Below are 19,882 nucleotides of genomic sequence, written 5' to 3'. Positions count from 1 at the left end.
TTTTTGCAGTCAGTCTTCTAATTTTGGTGGCTTAATTTACAGTTTCTGTAGGATTGGTTCGGTGTGGGCTGCGTAGGCTGAGTTAGCCTAAATTTAGCTTAACTAAATGAATACTCAGGCTAATTTCCGGTGTTATCCTACCGACAGCATATACTGTATTGTGCCCGATGAGAGTGCTGCCACAGTCACAGGAACGGCAGGGTTGCCATATTAAGAGTTATAAGGGAAGCAAGACATGAATCTGTAGAAATTCAAGCTTTACGAGTTCGTTTCTATGTGTGTGCCTGTTTTCCCCAAATCAGTAAGGTGGATTCACACTGCTTTCCAGTTTTGTCTAGGTAATTCTTAAGATTAGAATAAAAATAAACTTGCTAAAGCTTTTAGTTTGCTAAAATAAAATCTGAGGTGTTTATGTAGAAATATGAATTGTGAAATGAGTGGTGAGGGGTCAGTGGGCAGGCTGAAGTGTATATAGAAAGCACTAGTACTGTCAGGTTTGTTTAGAAAAATTGAGGTATACAGCCTTCTTTGTAATGTTTCAAAGCATAATAATTCAGCTGCTCGTTCTGGTGTAGTGAGTGCATACATAAATCACTAGCACACTGCATCTTAGAGATGGGTTGCTTGTAGTTGTCTGTAGAACTTACTGCATGGTAACAGTTATAATTAATTACTTGACAGACTGAATGTCTTAGAGTACTTTGTCATCAACGTGCATGGGTGGCAGGTAGTTGCGCTGAGGTGTTCAAGTATTTATATTACATAGTAATATAAAAAGCAGAACTTGGTCCTCTTCCAAAATTTAAATTTGTCCTTGCCTTTCTGAAAAGTGGGAGGCAAAGAAAAGGTGATGCAATGTGTTCTCGACAATATAAGCTTCACCTGCCACCTTGGACTGTGAAATTATCTTTGATTGATCCCTATGCCATGGAGAATACTATCTAAATCTGCTCTTGGCAACTCCTATAGCAGAGTTTGACATCGCTGAATTTCACGGAGGGGTGTGTATATGTACGCATACAATATAAATTCTTAATTTAGAAGAAAATATATAAATGATAAAAATCTGAAGTACTCGGTGATAGGGAGCAGGGGGTTCATGAGAAATTTTGACATGGTGAACATAAATCTGGATCTTCATTGTCTAACCTGGAGAGTTCTTCTTGCTCATATGATGCTTCCTTGTTATAAAACATTTTTATGCAGTACTGCTTATGAATTCGGCAGATTTCCTGAGACTTTCCTAGGCCAGAGAAGCACTGGAAAAAAATCTCAAGCACTTCCAGTCTTCTAGTAGAGTCACTTTATGTAAGTGAGTAAACAAAGCGGAACAATGACTCCTTTTTGCCTCATGTCTCTGATTAGGTTCAAAGGTGAACTGTTGATTGCTAGTGTATTTGTTCTGTGCTGTAGACATTCTCAATCAAAGAAACGAATGCTTAAGTTAGATGGACTATTATTGTTTTCTACTTCTGAAGTGAAGTACCTTTTATTGAGGTGTTGAGAGCAGGAAACTGCTATGTGATTCCTGTCTTGCTGTTTTAAGTAAAGATAGCACTTGATTGATTAGCAGTACCATCTTAATTTCAACAAAGAAAAAAGCAAGATAACTTTTTGAATGTTTATATTGTCATTGTCGTTCCTGCAAAATGGGTTAACGTCTTGCAGTGTTCTTAATGATGCATCTCTTTCTTGAAAATGTCTTTTGTATTGTTGTGAGACATTAGACAGTAACTGCATTTGTCTCTTGACCTTTCTGCTTTACGGAAAGATGAAAGAATAGTAAAGTTTTGCCCACCTGAATTTTGTCATGGATTTCACTTGGGGCCAGATTTCAGCCCATGTTTTAGGCAAGTTTAATTTTAGTGGTGGTTAGGGCACCGAGGGAGATTTATACAGTAAGGATTTTTCTCAAATTCGTATGGCCCATGGATTTTGGTAATTCTGTGACAAGCACTCTTCTCTTCTGATTCTCATCCCAGGCTGCCAGTTATTTTAAAGAATGATTTTTTTTTCTTCTGCCTCTTTCTGTTTGGTTCTTGTTCACACTGTGTAGTTCAGTGCCTTACACTTCTGATTTATTGTCTTGAAAGACAGATGTTTTATGACTGCTATAAATGTCTGAGAATTGCTGATGAGCTGTCTCTTCAATACCTATTCTTTCTCTTTTATGTTTCCTTATCTCCTAGGAGCCTACAAGGTAGACCCAGGACCCCACTGTGCTAGGCCCTGCACAAGCCCTGAACAGAGGCAGGATGATTACAGAGGGATGGTGACTAAAAGGTAGGTAAGAGACTGTATTTTGTCCAGTGGGTAGACAGTGATGTCATGGAGAGTTTGTAAGATGCTGTCTGGAAAAGCACTTGTGAGATGGCTTTGTAGACCATTACAAGTATTCTGCCTTTCTCTCCTCCTTAAGCTAAGGAAATGCAAGAAATGGAAATGGGAGGAATGCAAGAAAAACAACCCACAGTTCTCCTTTCTTCTTCCCTCTCTTAAATTATGCTCAACTTCAAAAAGGGAAACCATGTAAAAATGGGGATGTTTGTTTAAAGAAAAACTGAAAGGGCAACTGTAAGAGTAACATGTTTGTAGGTGGCAGAGATGCTATTTTAGGATGCTGTTTTGGAGGCTCTGCACAAAGGCTTACCATCAGTCTAAAAAAGACTTAGGATAAGGAAGCCTGTATACCTAAATGACAAGGTAGAGGAGACTATTAAAAGCAAGAGGACATCTTAAAAAAAGCTGTGGCTGCCTTCAAAGAAGGAAATAGGACCAAAAAATTCCCCTATCAGGCTAAACATAAAATTCATAAATGTTTTTTTTCAACCACACCAGTAGCAGGAAGCTAGTTGAAGAGTCTGTGGGGCCTGTGTATAATGATATTATGAAATGAACAATCTGAGATAAAGCCATGGCAGAAAACAAAATAATTCTTATGTGTATGTGCTCACCACTGAAAAGCGTGGGGTGGTTCCTGTTTTGGAACCCTTCTTATGGGAGGCCTATGAGATTGCCTTTCTTAGCTGGAAGCATTTGTAGGAGAGATTGTGGAACAAATTGCATGTTCCCAATTGAACAGATCCAGATGTAGCTTACCCAGGTTTTTAAGGAACGGAGGAGTGAAGTAGACCAGCTACTGACTGCGGTGTGCAGCCTCTTGCTTTAAAGTGTCTCAGCAGTTGAGAACTTGAAGATGTCTAATTTGATGCTGTGTTTTAGAAAGCATTAATGTGGAATCAGGGAGCCTAGAAACCAATAGGCCTCTTGTCTAAATGGAGTGGATTAATTAAAAAATCAGATTAGCGGCTGTTTTAGAAAGGACATTGGATAAATATGATGGAGATACTGAGAAAGAATTGATTTCTGTGAAGGGGACCCTGATGAAGAGGAGATTTAGAAACAGGTTAATATTAGCCTTCAACTACTTGACAGGTGTTTACAGAGATGACGGAGCCAGTGTTGTTAGTACTGGCAAACCACGTAGCAGGGCGTTAACATACACAGATTGCGGATTGAAATGTTCTGATTGGGCACTGTAGGAGAAACTTTTTCACTAGGAGGCTACTGCAGCACTGGAAGAAGTTGCCACCCCCTTGTCCCTAGGTATCTCTCCCAGCGGAAGCTTTCAAGTCTGAGTTGGAAAATGCTACAGCTGACCTGATCTGCTGTGGCCTTCAGTGGTTGCTCAGGCGGGATGACTCCCAGAGATCCCTTCTAGGCAGCATTTTTGTGATTTGAAGCCAAGTCTTGCTAAACTGCTGTGGTCCTTTGAAGGAGATAACCAGCATGCAGGTGAAAGAGATTTTTACGATGTATTGTTCTACTTAAATTGTGAAAAGGCATTTCATATTCAAAGTCCTCTCAAAAAACTTGTAAAGGAACTAAACAGGCACAGGTTAAGTGGGAGGACTGCCAACTGTGTAAATAATTGGTTAAATGTTAAGAAACAAAACACCAGGAGAAAAAATGTGTTGGAAATCACTAGTGGATTTCCACAGAGGTCTCTCTGAGTGCCCGAGGGGATATTCATATTCGTAAGGGGCTTAGAACAGAAGTGTGGTGACAAGGTTTGTTTCTGAAACTTAAGTAATTCAGGGCAAAAGAAGGTAAAAGAAAAGGGGCCAGGCTGAAAAACTGTGAAAGAATCTTATAAAACTAAGTGGCCATTAAAATGGTGGATGAAATTCAGGGTCAGTAATGGTAAAATATTTTGAGCTGGCCTGGGATCTTGGGACTAGAAGCAGTAATTTAATGAAAAAAATCAGCTCTATACTTCAGTAGCAGTCAAAAAGCAAATTTATATCAGGAGCTGCTCTGAAGGAGAGAGATCAAAATATCATTTGGTCACTCTAAATCTGTGGTATGTTTGCGTCTTAAATATGGTGTGCTGTTCTGGTCTCCTTATCTCAGAACAAGTGGAGTAGAACTGGAAAAGGTTCAGAGAAGGGCAACAAGAATGAAGAAGGGCAGCAGGATGCAGGTGTCCGTGGAGCAGCTACCACGCAAGACCAACTAGTTAGGTAAGAGTCTGCAGACTGGAAAAGAGATAGTGGCCTGATGCTAATGCTAGAGGCCTATAAAATGATAAGAGCTGTGAGGTGTGTGGATGGGAAATTAATACTCAGTGCCACCTTATTTTTGTATTAGAGGAGATATCAGGTGAAACAGGCAGGGAGCAGTTTCAAAGCTAGGAAAAGAAGTTTTTCTTTGCATAGTGTGTAAGTCAGTTCTGAAATTCCTTGCCATGGGATGCTGTGCGTGCTGCATGGGTGTTGCTGAACAAAGTTGGAAAAGAAGGCAGGGAAAAAAAGAGGGAGGGAAAAAAAAACAGGTGACAAACAAAGGTACTACCTCTAGGTAAGGAAGTTATTGAGCTGCAAATTGTGGAAAGCTGTGCAGTGTTTTGGGAGGAGTGGAAGAGAGTATTTCTATATGACTGTTCTGGTTTTCACTGTTCCCCTAGACATCTGCTCTCGGCTGCTCCTGGAGACAGGATAGTGGGTCAGGCTGGATATTTAGTTTGAGCAAGATTGGTTATTCCGTTTGGGCTAAACATCCAGCTTGGTCCACTGGGGCAGTTCTTATGCGCTATTTTATAAATAGTAAGGTTGCAGTCCCAGAATAGAACTCTGTTGATAAAACTATTTTAAAAAATATTAGACCTGTTATGTAATTTGAGATCTCACACTGAGCTCGGAGACTTTTCCCTCATTGTAAAATAAAGGCTTTTAATCTTATTTTGGCACTTGATAAATTACGATTAAATTCCTCTTAATATGTTCAAGCTGTTTCATTGAGAGTTCAGTTCGTAGTCCAAATATCTCACTTTTTTCCCTTAGTGTGTTCCCTGTACAGTCTGTACTACATGTCAGAGGGTGAGGAATTACCAAAATACCTTTTCTCACTATTTAAGTCCTAGTGACACCCATTTTGGTGTAGAGACAGTCGACTTAGCAGGGAGAGAGAAGCCAGATGAAATGCCAGAGCCTTGAGAGAGTACAAAGAGAATGAGAAAAGAGTGCTGAACTTGGAGATACTTTTGTGTTTACGAATTAGCTTGAGAGGCAAAATGTTGGAGTTATATTATGATGGTCAAGGGGGCAAGGCTAAAAGTGACAGGGTTGCATGATAGCAGTTGTAATGACAAAAACGGATAAGGCTACTGGAAGAGAGAGGGTCATGGAAGAAGATTAGTAGCAAATAGGTAAAGTGACCTGAAGGAATTGAATGGGAAGAGGTAAGCAAGGATGAGAAACTACTGAAGAAAATTCTTAAGAATTAATGGGATTTTAGGAGCTTAGAGAGGAACAGATACTGGGAATGAAAGAAACAGTGTCTTTGGTTTTCAATCAGTGGTTTATGGACCCGAGATGGATGGACCCATGCAAGTATTAAAGAGTGTTTAAATTTCTGTACCAGTATCAGTATTCTGGGAAGTTTGCCAAGGGGCTTTGAAATCAACAAACAGAGGAGGGGAGAACAATGGTTTTTCATTAGATTAGAGGGGGTAGTTGCTCTTGGTAAAAATGAATTTTGTTAAAACAGTAGCTCAAACGAGACTAAAGCAGCTGAAATGGAGACTCAAAGGATTTCTAAGTAACATGGCCAAAATTTGCAAAGACAAAGATGACATGAATATTTCAAATAGTGATTTACAGAGTCCTGAGGAAAGAGTATTTTTCTTGCAGGAAGAAGAGATACAAGGGTGTGGTTTTAGATAAATGGAAGGGAATTGCAGAATATGAGCAGTTACAAGGGAAAAAGGAAGAATAGTATAACATAAGCAATACTTTTAATTGGTAATGACCTAGGTCAGCCATTTCCCTACCCACTTAATTCTTTGAGCTCGTCCATCTGTGAAGAAGAGTCCTTCCTCATGGCCCTTCTAACTCTTCTGGTGTCTTCCTTGTGGCACTGTTTGTGCAGCGATGGGAGGTTTCCCTTTGTGCCAGGCTTGGGGAATTTTAACAAATGAAGCATAACAATGAAAGGCTTGTTAGTAGTTGTTTGTTAAAAGGAACCTGCATTGCTTCAAAGCAGCAATAGCAATTTCAGAGTGGAATGAAGGAGCTTCGTTCTCTTTCAGAAACTCTATGCCTGGTATGTAACATAACTGCCCACCAAGCTGCAAACAGCTTTGTACTGAAGTGATGAATTGTGCTGTACTTGGCTCTGCATATGAGGTGAAGGAGGATCAGAGAGGGACGGATGAGGTCATTGTGTCTAATGGAAAGACCCTTTGTTTCTTGCTACAGAGAATGAGACTCTTCCCATTAAAGCCTGTTGTTAAACCTCTGAGATTAATGGCATCTAGAAGCAGGGTTTTAACACCTAGTGTGAAACGTTCTTTGATTTATAATTTTAATCTCTCTCTTTTTTTTTCCCTCTTAAATATCTAGTTAGGAATAAGGTTCAACTTCCACCCACCGGCACAACTGCCCTTCCCCAGGTCACACTTCTTGCAGTAGAGATGCTGCCTTTAAGTATTCCAGTTATCTCTCAATTGCGTGAAGCCTCATGGGTTGCTTTCTCTTGCTTTGATCATTGAAAATGTCAAAAGAATTTGTAGAAAAGGGCACTGTTTTGAGACCCTTTGAGTTGTCTCTGTTGATCCAAGTTTGGTGTATTTTTATTTTTGTTTTTTTCCATGTGACACAGATTTTTGTACTTGCAGTGTGTGCACTAGTGTAGTGTGTATAATCTGTTTGCTCTGGAAGCCCTTTCTGCAACACCACTGCAAGCAGTTTGAATCATTTTTCACTCAGCTTCAGGGTGCGTCTTTATAAAATATGGTGGAATCCAGTGCTGGAAAACATGCAAGATTGACAACCCTGGAAATTGAAATCCCTGTTTATCCATGTACTAGATAGCACAGCCTAGCTGGAGCAAACTCTGTATCTTGGCAGTATGACTCATGATTAACCTGATGAGATGACCTCTGCTTCAGTTATTTATTATTTACAGAGCACTGAAGGTGTGCAAAGACTTTGCACAGTGAGAGCATCATGTTTCAATTTGTGTTTTCAGTATCTTTCTAGATGATGTGTTTATTACAGTATAAATACAGCTTTGTGTCTTTAAAAAGAACTATGAACTCTGCACTGGATTTCCCATGTTAAACAGATGTGTTTGCCTATAGTTACATTATTAGTTGTAGAAACTGATATGGCTGTAGAGATTGAACAAATACATGATAAAATGTGATCTTTTAGACTCAAATAGTTAACAATTTAAAAACCAGAATGCATCATGGTGACTTTAGCAATACAGATTTTCTGCTAGGTCACTCTGCGACTGTCCCATCAACATCATGGTGAAGTGGTAGGTAATGGAGGAGAGAGTTGGCCAGGTATGAAAGGATGGAGCTGTATCCAAATTATGCTTTTGGGACTCTTCAGTAGCATGCAAGTCCCATCGTCTCTCTGGGGTGACGCATGCTGAGGTAGAGCATAGCAAGCACACCATACTAGAAAGTTTGTTATTACTCTTTGATAAGCTGAGTATCATTCACATTTTATATCTGTCTTCTTGAGTTATGCATTTCCTAATGCTGCCACAAATTGCCAATTTTTTGCTTGGCCAGATGCGTAAAATATCAGCAAGTTTCTTGGTTCGTTTTTTTTTTTTTTGTGTCCAGTCTCTTTTCCTTTTTGCCCCTTTCTAGGTCAAATTCTGCATTTCATTATTACACAAGGCTCCCCGTGGAAAGGCCTTGCATCCTCAGCATTTTCCTTCTGGGCTCTTTATTTTGAATTCCAACAATTCCATTCCAGAGACCCTTCTCATACCTATAATGCTTGTATCTTGTTGCACCACTGCTCTGTAAACTGACACTTTTCTGGTCTGACTTAATAATTTTTCAACACCACGCCTGCAGCCAAAGGGCAGGTTTTAGTTGGACTTTTATTTGTAAGACATTTTATTGTACTTGTGTTTTTCTTTGTGTCATTGACAGAGGCCATTTACAAGGGTTTCATGTTTGGTTTTGGTTTGTTTGGTTTTGTGTTTTTTTTTTCTTTATGGCCATTTTCCTTGGTATTCCTTCTAGAGCTTTATGCTCGGACTGTTCTGGAAGTAGATTTAACAACATGTCTTTCCGTAGTGATATGCAAATGACATCAAAGCAGAGAGTAGGTAAATAAAGGAGAAGGAATTTAACTGCAGAGGGATTACAAAGAGCAGAAGGGGTGGAGCTTGTAGGAAATAAGAGCATACTTGGTACCACTGAGAGGCTGGGCAAAAAAAAAAAAAAAGGGAAAGGAAAGGTAGTGTTTTAGCATTTTCATTGTGTTTAAATGAATACCCTCTCCTGCTGATCAAAGAGGGTTTTGGCTGCCTCAGAAAAGAGAGGCATTGAGGTCTACGGTGACTGGAAATCTGCAGGCAGATGTGTCAATATGCCCTGATCTGTAGGGGGGCTAATGCATTCCCTTACTCTGAGCTCCATCCTTCCTTAGGGCATAGTGGAAGGCGGCGTTCATGCAGTGGGATAGCTGGTCGCCTCTCTTGGGACACATCAAGCAGGAATGGGCTATTCCACAACCACTCACAACTTCTTGGATATGACTTTCCTAGCTTTCTTATTTACTTACATGTGGTACGTGCCACGACTGCCACATGACCTACATGATGGGCACTGAGTGGTCCTGTCATCATCTGCCAAGACTCTGTGATGAAAAGGAGGTGAGAAACCTGTACAAGTCCCAGTGCAAGCCTCATCTTCCAGTGTGAAGATGCTTTTAAAGGATCCCGTGAAGGAGCGCTTGAGGATGTGTCATCTTTTAAAAGTGAACTGACCTCTTGGCTTCTTTTAGAAATGTTGCTGGAGTGATGGGAAGGGCAGGGCTACTCATAGTCATGCAGAGACCTTTCTTCCTGGTCTTTTAACCCAACCTTCTCCTCAGACATCAGTACACCCAGTGTAGCATGCCAAATTTTTGTATCCCTAAGGAAATGGGCAAAGGGGTTGCTCTGGCTTGTCATGAGTGCATTGGTTGGCAGGTCTGCAGCTCCAGGTGAACTAAGGGAGTGGACTCATAAATGTGCCATCCTCCTGTGCTGAGGAGTGGATCTTGGGATACCTTATATCAAATTACGTTGCTGGTGGATGTTCATAGCCTGGGTTAGCCAGCACCCAGCTCAGGACTGAGTCGGCTCTGTATAGCTCAGCAGAAGCAGGTGGTTGTGTTACCTCTCTGCAGGATGTTGAGGGAAGGGGAGAAGGAAGCTGGGATCCCGCGGAGGGTGAGTGGAAGGGACAAGATCTGTGTGTGGCAGGAGATGCAGCATGATCTAATGAGCACAGCTTCTCTTGGGTTTTACCCTTCCTATGTACAGCAGCTAAGGTGGTCTTAAAAATGCAGCTGGTGGCTGGTTTCCCTTTGGGACAGGGAATGATTTGAGGGAGAAAATGGTGCCAATCATGAGCGAGTGCATGGATCTGGGTGTTGAGCCATGCTGTTGTCAGCTGATATTGGACTAAGCTTCGATACAACCGACTGCTAGGAAGATCTAGATTGCTTGGGAGATAGGGCCTTTGCTTAGGGTGCGGTGTTGGAACAGGGACGTAGACTTGGTACGGGACAAGATGAAGGGGCAGGCCAGCAAAGTGAAGTGGAGGCTATACTGGTGTACCCCGGGGAATGCCTTTGCTTATTGCTATGGGCTGTTGTCTAAGTGGGCATGTGGTCCTCCCAGCAAAGTGCATGGCATTCAACTGTGGCATGTGTTGGTATTGTGGTTATTTGTTCATCCCGGGAAAGGAATCCCTGCCTGTGCCATATGTACATTTGTTTTTTTGAGGAACGCAATATGTGGGGTATGAAGATGTACAGAAAGGAGTGAAAAAGGGTGTGGACCATACTGTATGGCTTTTGGGTATAAATCTTGGTGGTCTCAGGCAACGCTAGCTAAGGATGTTCTCACTGCAAGTCATCTAGGCTTGCCTGATGGTGTGCTGGAGAACTGGTGCAGTGGGAGGGGGGATTTTCATAGGCAATTGCTATGACACCAGTGAGTGTACTGTGTGGCATAAAATGTAAGCATGGTCAGGAAGTTTCCCGTTAAGCACCTGTGGGGGTACTAGAAAATTTGGATGCAAGCAAAACAGCCTAGGAAGGCTGAAACAGTGCCTTTATTTTTAGAAGAATCTAAGGGAAGGCATAATCATTGTATGTGTTTCTATTTATGAGCTTAAGGTGACTTGGACACATTTTGACTCCGAATTTCAGATTCTTCAAAAGGAGGAGTCTAAGATATGTTTCAATGTATGCAATCTGTGCATACATACTGTATGCCTATAAGATTCCAAAGTAATAAATGAAAAATGACGGTTACAAAGCTACAGAAGTCTAAAGTGATTTTGGTTATGATGGAGACGTCAGTGACACTTCATGTAATTTAGTGTTTGACTGATGGAAACTGTCAGCCACTGAAAAGCCATTGGGAAAGATGTCACCAAACAAACTGGATTTTCACAACATTGTTATTTTGTGAAATAACCTTATAGAATAGATTTTTCTCCTGAAAGCTCTTAAATGAAAATCATTTAAAAAAGCATCATCATTAACAATTAGATAAAACATGGAAATGTAAATTAAAATAACTTTTTAAGAGGATACTTCAGACTTGGAAAGAACAGAGTATATTTATTTTATTTTATTGAGACACAAATACACAGAGTAGCACAATATATGCTCTGAAGGAAACCCACAAGAAGCTTCTGTGTATTGGAACAAATATGTCAAGAGCCATTTCTCATTTAACGTTAGGTTATTTGACATCTCCTTATTCACTATTTGACAGCTTCATTGGGTGCATCCCACCGGATAGTATATGATTTCTGTTGTGTCAAGTTTTACTACTTTTAAACAGACTTAAATGTAGAACTTAATTTTTTAACAATGATGTTGGAGGAAGAAAATACAACTATGATTTATTCTTTTTAGAAGGATCCTTTTTCTTTTTTTCTCCCCGCCCCCCCCCCCCCCCCCCCCCCGTCATGCCGTATCTTAGGATCTAGGAAAAAATAAGCAAGTTTGTATTGACAGGAAGCGCAGGCATGTGCAGGGGTGTTCTTCATATGCATGAAACCTTTGTGAATACATGGGGGTTTAAGTATAAGCATTGTATTCATTTTGAACTTTGCCTTTTGTTTTTGAAGACTCTGATACATTGGATATTTTACCTGTAGAACGGTCTCTGGAAATCTTTACGCCTTCCATTATTTTTAATTTTGCCTGGTTTATTTTGAGAAAGGATTTACTAACTTGATCTTTCACAGAAGGTGTAAAATAGCTGTATCTGAATTCAGGATTTAGTGTAAAACTAACAAAAGGTAGATGAACGTTCGGAAAGATCTAACAGAAGCCATGATTTTCCCTTCAGACTTCTTATTCCAGGACTCTGATAGTTTTGTCAGGGTTTCCTATGTTTGTGATGGACATCTTCAAAAGACAGCATGGTTAGCCACACAGTTAATGTTCCTAATTAAAAAGAGGCATGTTTGTATGATGCCTCTGAATTATCTGGATATTAATGCAACTGAATGTGGCACAGAAGGGAGTTCTGTGATTTTTCTGTTGCAGTTCTCAATCGAATCAGAGATCTAAAGGGAAAATCTAGTATGGAAGATTGTCATGTGGATTGGTGGGTCCCCTTTGGGCACTATTGCCTATAATCATGGCATCATGGGGTTAGAAGGAACACTAAACAGTGCTTTCATTTGTGTCTTAAATCTTTGTAGGTGTGTGGGAAAACTTCTGCGGATGTATAAAAAAATCTAAATCGTCCTCTTTGCAGTGCTAATGTTAAAGAGCAAGGAAAGTGACATAGCAGCTGACTTATGCTATGCATTATGTATAATCATTGCAGAGACATTGGATGGTTCAGTCCACCTAAGTGTTCTCTGTAGGATACTCTCTCTGTTGCTTATCCAAGAACTGAAGGAGGAATCCAGAAGCTTGGTGAGATGAGTGGGTGTTTAGAGTGCTTACCTTGATAGAAAAGCTACGTATAAATAAATAGGTGGGGAGAAGAAGTGTTCCATAGCAGTGATGTGGGATGGGAGCTCTGAGCTGCCTCACCTCTCCCTTTCTTTCATATCAGTCTGCTAAACCTTGCTGTCACTTAAGCTGTTGCTGTAAAGAGAGACTATGTTGGTTATTCATGGGAAGAAACAATTAAAAGCTGATAATCGGCTAGGAGTTGAGAGGAGGTGGGAATGCATTTGCAAATGGGGGCGTGGGGCTGAGTGGATTTGACATACAGAAGTGTATTCTCCTCCACTGTATTTCAGTTGTCAAAGCCGTGACCACCATGCATTTGCTGAAATGTGTTTAATAGCCACTGCCCTTTAAAACTGTACCAAAGAACTGCAGGACTGAACCCACCACACGAAGGGTAAGCTTGCCTGTATTATTTAACTGAAGCAGGCTGTCACAGTAGTCATTTCATGACACTTTGGAGCTCAACCAGCAGTTCTTTTAAGTGGTAACTACTTAAATATAATCTTTATTTTGGAAGTTTGCCTAGTATTAATGTGCAGAATATCCACTAATAGTTTTGTTTTAGCAGTACAATTTTGTCCTTTAGATTGGCGATTCGCCTTTAAAAATGTATTTATTAAGTCCTTATGAAAGCTAAATCCCAAGTACTATCATGTACTTTTGTACAGTGACATACAAAATGGTAGAGAACTGTTTTCATTTGAAAATAATTTTTTTTTAAAAACCCAGCTATTTGAAGTTGCTGTGTTGCTGTCTTCCTTCTGGTTTCTCTTACATCCATGTACAAATTTTGGCATGTTTCCCTGTACAGTTTACAAATATAAAAAAGTATGTCCAGATGGCTAAAGCAATAATCTGTGATGTGATGGTCTGCTCTCTTAATTATTCAACACGTACGACTCCAATCTCTGTGTTGCTTCTTCCCAATTTATATAGAATGTGACAGCTAAGCTTGCATTACTTTCGTAGTACCTCTCTTTTTACCTGCTTCCATTAACCTTGCCTTCACTCAAACCCACTTTTTATACATCTTCAAGATCTTACACAAATTTTTCATCCAACGCTAACCTTCACCTTCTTCATTCTCCCCTCAGCTGATAAAACTTCTCTCTTCTCAGCTATCTTTTTTCTGATGGTTATCTTGGTGCATTGTCTTCTGCTGCTCTGTTGCACAGATCTCCTCCCAAACCTGAACTGCTGCCATTCGTTCAATCAAGTAATGTTTTAAAACCTGCTCTTCTTTTTAATTTTTAATAAATATAGTTCCCAGTACACGACAGCTTATAATAATGTGAAGGGAAAAGAAAAAGATGACAAAGCATCCTAAGCTAGAGCTTCTCCTCCTATCCTGCATCATACCTGAATTTGGGTAGAGGTCACAGTAGAAGGCAAGACACGTGGGCAGCTTTCAAAGCATGAGCTTTTGTAATTTAAGAGTACTTTTTGTTTTATATATAGTGAAGTTTCAGCACATTGTTAATACAAATTAATAGTCACAGCTTTACTTGTAGTTGTAACTCTGGTCCTGCACAGATTCCTAATTCCCAGTGGCGAAATTTCAAAATTCACTTCTTTGAGTCCCTTATTATACAAGGAGCACAGATGCTTTTTTAGCAGAAGATTACAAAAAGTGGGTTAACAGAAAAGCTAGGGAAGAGCGGAGTTTGAAGACTGTTCAAGAAATGTCATCGTTGCAGTAGTTACCATCTAGAGTGAAACATTCTTTTTGCCCTTCTAAAAAAATATGTAATTAGTTATGGGAAATCAACATAATTATGTAGCTTAAAACAAAGGTACTACGAAATGTAGCAAAAAACAAATGCAGTCTCAGTTTATGGCGTTGCTGACAAATATGATGAAAATAAGTATTAAAAATATTTTACATGTTTGGTCATTGCTTTTCTTATTAATCCCTGTTCAATGAGGTGGACTAGCATACTTTTATTATATTCAGGTTTAATGGGTAAATACGATTTTTCACAAATTTCATTTACTGAGGTGTGGAAATATGTAGTATAGCATCTTCATTCAGGGGCAGCATTACTAGGTCTCTGAAACTACATGTTGCTTTAAAAATTGTTGCCCACAGCTTTATATATTATATTTCATCTCTCAAGAGTGTGCCAGGGATATCTGGTAAGGGCCACTAACAGCATTGCTGGATAAATTGAAAGAAACTTCTGAAATGTAATTTATGTCATGTTTTGTGACAGTTTGTAAAGAAGTCCAGTTAACGACTACATGATTCTGTTGAAGTTGAGGTCTTTGCTGACTGAGCTATAACCAGGAGACAGATCTCTTTCCAAACTGTAGGGCTTCCTACTAGATGGGTGAGGGAATATTAAAGAAAAAATGCCGTGGACTGGCTATTCTGGATGCTGTTTCTCTTTGTGGTCGCAACTCATGTACTGTAGTACGTGCTTGTAAAAAGCTGTGCAATGGATTTTTCTTGTCTTGCCGTCAGGCATGTATGTTCACTTTTCACAAGGCTTGACGAATAACTCATAAATACAGACTTGTACGTACTGTATGGCAATACAAGTGAATAAAATGCAGCCTACGAACGTTGTGCAGAGCTCAGACCTCTGCAGAACGTGGGAACGAATGGCTGTGCTCGGTCAGAGGCGCATCCAGCCCAGGGTCTGGTCTCTGTCAGGAGCAAACAGCTCATGTCTCGGGGGAGAGGGGAGACCCCAGCAAGCAGCTACTGGGACTCTTCCTGAATATCCTTGCAGTATAAGGCTCGGGGAGTTCCTGAATTTCACGCTGCAAAATGGGAGTGTCTAGGTATTTCATCATCATCAGTGGATCTTTTTTTCTGAGGATCTGCCCAATCCCACTGTGAAGCTATGTCATTTTTAAAATCAACAGAATCCTGCGGTAAGGACTGTCTACTGAACCGCTGTTACTTACAACACCTGAAAGTGTATTTTTACTACAGAACAGCTTGTGGTTTATGCCATGTTGATGGTGTTGACCATCTTTTGGGCCCTAAGAACATGTGTTTGCTTTGCCAATAATAGTACCAGCTGGAAAAGGAGCAGGTGAGTGTCGTTATGGAGAGAAAGGAGAAGACGAAATGCAGGGATGTGTGTGTAGATCCCTGAATTGCTACAGTTCTTCCCTCTCCATTTCATTTTCCTGCACTAGCTGACACTTCTGCCCTCTCCTGGCTAGCTTTCTCTCACTTCATGCCTTTCCTTTGGCTGTTCAGCTTCCTCTGATTTTCCTTCCAACTTTCCTCACTTTTCAGACCTTTATTTGCAAACAATGATTACCATTTTGTCTTTCCATAAAGTTATTTTGTAAAGGAAAAACTGTGCTGGCTTTGAAGTGTCTATGAGGAATGGAATTCCTCTTTCCACCACCTCAGACCGACTTCTGGTGGCCAGGCAGAGGGTCCCAGTTCGGTGGATGCCCCAAGCAGCGCCTGGGGGAAGGTGCTCTGGGTGATGGGAGCAGGAGACTAGCTGTGAGGGCAACGAAACGAAACTAGAGGTGGGAATCTGGGGCTTGGGAGCACACCAAAAAAGCCAAGGAGCTAAGGGAGAGCTAAGAGAAAAAAAAAAAAGAGCTGAGATTTTGCTGGAACATGGGCTGAACTGCGTGGATTTGAGTACCTTTACTCTTACCTCTAAGCTGCTTGTGGTGCTCTGCTGTGTGGACCTGCTGGGTTGGCTGGTGCTTGCTCGAGGAAGCTGTGGTCCACTGGTGCTGTGCCCCGCTGATGAGGCTGACGTGCCCACGACGTAATAAATGAGATCTGAGGCATTACTACAAACTTCTAGCTTCACTCAGGCCGCTGTTCTTGAAGCAGTGCTTCCTTTGCAGAAATCACAAGTATCGCAGCTCTCGGAGCAGTGCTGGAGAACTAGCTTTGATGACAGATTCTTCTTTTATGAGTTGTCACCATCAGCTACAGATATTAGCAGACTTTTGGCAGAATGTCACTATGAATTTAAGGATTGATGTTTGACTGTGTTAGTCAATGACAGCTGATGGGTGACTGCCTCTTGCAGATCTTAAAATTCATGCCACTGCAGAAATGAACGGCAATATTAAAAAGAAGTTGAAGGAACGCAGTAATCAGTTTGTTAATTGAAGCTGACTCTCACTTTATGAGAATACAAATTAGAACATGCTACTCTGCCACATAGCAAACAGTCTGGACTGCTGGGTCCGGTGCTGAGACACGATAGTGTATGGCTGGATTATTTCACTGAAGAAGCTCTACAGCCTCCAGCCTCATCTTGAAGTTTAATGAGGTGATCTCTGAGCTATTGCTCTAATCTAATTGTGTATCTGACTGATATACAAATTGTTTTTCTAAAGCTTATACTGAGTAAGGGATGTATTTCAAAGTAATTATATTATAAAGAGGTATAGTTTTTATTTGTGCATTTGGCAGGGGAACAGGATTAATCACTATAGTAAAAACAACTTGGTGTTTTTGGAGACAATATTTAAATGCATTTTGGTATTTATTCACGTTGTGCCTATATATTATTAGGAGAAGCATGACTAAAAAATATCACAGTTCATTTGTGAAAAAAGTGAAATGTGAATGTCTTTTGACACACAACATTCACATTTTTCACTGGGGGAAGAGGCAAGCACTGTTATTTCAGACTGATGCAGCCCTCCTGATGCTCCCCCCCGCCATCCCTTTTTCCTTCTGGGCTCCAGGGCTTGTCACTAGTGGTAGTGCCAGGACTGGGAATTGAGAACATACACATTGCCTGAGAATTTAGCTAGATTTTTTGGTAGCTGTGATGAGAGGGCCTTTTTTACATATTTCTTTCTCTAGCAATCTTCCTCTCAAATGATTTGTAAAAATTTGAGGAGTTTGGCTTTAAGAAATCAAGAGCCATTACAGAAAAAGGCACTGAGCCACATTGTAGGGATGTTCATGTATTCCAGTTTTATGACCATATGACTGCTGATACCCTTTTTTCCCTGATTTGGCCGTATGTTTACTAGCAATACACAACAGCGGGGGCTTTTTTTGCTAAAGAGGAAACAACAATTCTCCCTGTCTGCTCATCACTTGCAACAGCAAGCAAATGTTCTATTCTTTTAATAAATTGTAAAAAGTTGTCATTAGCAGTACAGTAGACAAACTAGTTATTTTTAATAAAATTGACGTGACCAAAGATGAAATAATTATTACTAGCTATTTTAAAGTGTGTGCAGTAGCAATATGGGACAACATCTTTCTTTGGACTCATAATTCTGTTCTAATGAACCCATACAATGTATAGTCTGTTTCATTAGACAAGTACTTTTCTTTAGGTTCATGCTTGTGCACAAAGGTGTGTGTTATCTGGAGTAGTTAGTCAGCATGAGTAAATTTTTATCAAACTTTTACTGTTTTACAAACCAAGAGGTTGAGCAAAGCACCCTGGGGAAGTGGAACGAGTCTCCCACAGCAAGTTACATGAGCAGCACCTACGAGAGCAGACACTGGTGTGCATGTAAAGAAACCCCAGATGTGCTTGTGTATGCATGTACCCAGAACCAGTCCTGAAACTGGCATCTTTTGACCATGCCAAACTCTGTTCTTTGCATACTCACATTGACATGTTTACTTCATCTTTCACTGAAAGTGCTGTTAAACTGACACTTACAGAATCAACAGATAGTTATTTGAAAGCATCCTTGCTGCTGGACAGCTGCAGTTAGTGTGGCAACTCTCTTTTTATTTTTTTTATACAGCAGCTTATTTTAATCAAACAAAAGAAAATGTAGTTTATAATTCAGATGTAAATTGTATTTCCAACATGGTGTATTTTAACTGATCTAGAAATATTGACATCCTGATTATTTCGTTTTAAATATATGACTTCAGTTCCTGGAGGGAACAGTCCTAAATGAATCTGCTTGGACCTAGCAGTAGCAGTTACATGCCTTGCATGCTTGGCTGTGTTCACACTTTTTCTCTTTAGCAATAGGTATCTTTTGTTGGCTCAGCTAAAATAGCAAATCATGAATAACCTTTTTTTTTCTTCCCCTCATCAAATAATGTTGATGGAGAAACTAAATACTGTGTTTGTAAAAAATACTACCTTTACCTAACGGGCCTCATTCATCTTTATATTTCTTCTAGGCAAGCTAAATGAAAAAAAAGTGAATGAGGGAGAAAATAAGCACACAAGACCCTTTACATATAAAGGAAAAAATAATATATTGAAATATATTGCATTTTATAATTCTGCTTTTTTTTTTTCTTTTTGCATCCTCAGATTGCATTTTACAGGTCTGTAAAACAATTTGTCAGAAGCCTGATTAAAGATCTGTACTAGAAAAACTATAGAAATAATACAGGTCAATGTGCTGGTTCCCAAATATATAGCAATAGTTAAAAAGACAGTCAGTATCACCGTTATGGATATGCTTTGAAAAGTTGTGACTTGACCATTACATTTCATTGTTGAGAGAAATCTGCATATGGAAATTATGCAGAAATCAAGGAAACTAGGCTAAACTTTTCACGTTTAGGGTTCTCTTTTGTGTCTTACTCTCCGGGCTAACTATCACTTCTTGGCACAACAGTTGCACTTTCAGTAAGGATCAGGGCCTGTTTCAGGAAAGACTCCTTTGCCCGCTTCAAAGCCTCTGGCTCTCGGTTGCAGCGGGACTTCCAGAGCTGCGTGGGTTCGGAGCTCAGGCGCTGCCTCCACGGGCTTGCGCTCACGGCGGGACCTCAGGCGAGTGGATGTGCCGTGGGGTCCTTCCTCCGGGATGCGCGGGAGGGAGCAGTCTGACCCCTGCAAATTCTGTGGGAAAGGCTTTGGGTTTGAAGGCTTTTTTTTGAACCGGCATTTGAGAGTCTCTGATGTGGTATCTATCCTTCATTTTGCTTCCTAAAGACATAGACATAATCTTACCAAAACCTGAACTAGAACTAGCTCTTAGTAATGTACTTGTATAATCTCTAAGTTAGTAATATCCATTAGCTATGATATAACCCACATAAACTGGTTGAATTTAGATAAGAATAGTGTGTAACACTCGAAATGTCACCCTTGCAGAAAATGAACCATCAAAACATTGGAACAGGCGCTTTATGCCCCTATATACATGAGTGCGCAGAATTTCTGAGCAGATACTGCCTGCTGTGAGCCACAAGCAATTTATAGGGACAGATTCATATTGGTACATGACACCATAAGATATACTACTTAGATAGGTATATGAATCTAACTGCCTAGAAGTTTTGCCGCTGCCTTTTTTTTTCTGAAACAGAAGCAAATTTGTCAGAGTAGCTAAAATTGACTATTAAATTTATGTATTGCTCAGATGTATTATGTCTTTTATCTATTTATTTTAGTTTAAATTAATGAGGATTAGATGTGTCCAGGTCTTACCCAGAA

General features: G+C 40.1%; 1 protein-coding gene across 2 annotated transcripts in view; it reads left to right on the top strand.

Annotated features, from left to right (window-relative positions):
* The window catches only part of SEMA5A (semaphorin 5A), a 330,300-nt gene that overhangs the window by 81,692 nt on the left and 228,726 nt on the right, over positions 1–19,882 (top strand). For both annotated transcript variants that reach the window (XM_069808839.1, XM_069808840.1), the window contains exon 2: positions 2,190–2,283. The gene's annotated coding sequence lies outside the window, so the exon portion shown is untranslated. The remainder of the gene's footprint in view (positions 1–2,189; positions 2,284–19,882) is intronic.

Source organism: Haliaeetus albicilla, chromosome 21, assembly GCF_947461875.1.
Source record: "Haliaeetus albicilla chromosome 21, bHalAlb1.1, whole genome shotgun sequence".
Classification (NCBI taxonomy): domain Eukaryota; kingdom Metazoa; phylum Chordata; class Aves; order Accipitriformes; family Accipitridae; genus Haliaeetus; species Haliaeetus albicilla.
This window is presented reverse-complemented; position numbering and strand designations above follow the sequence as displayed.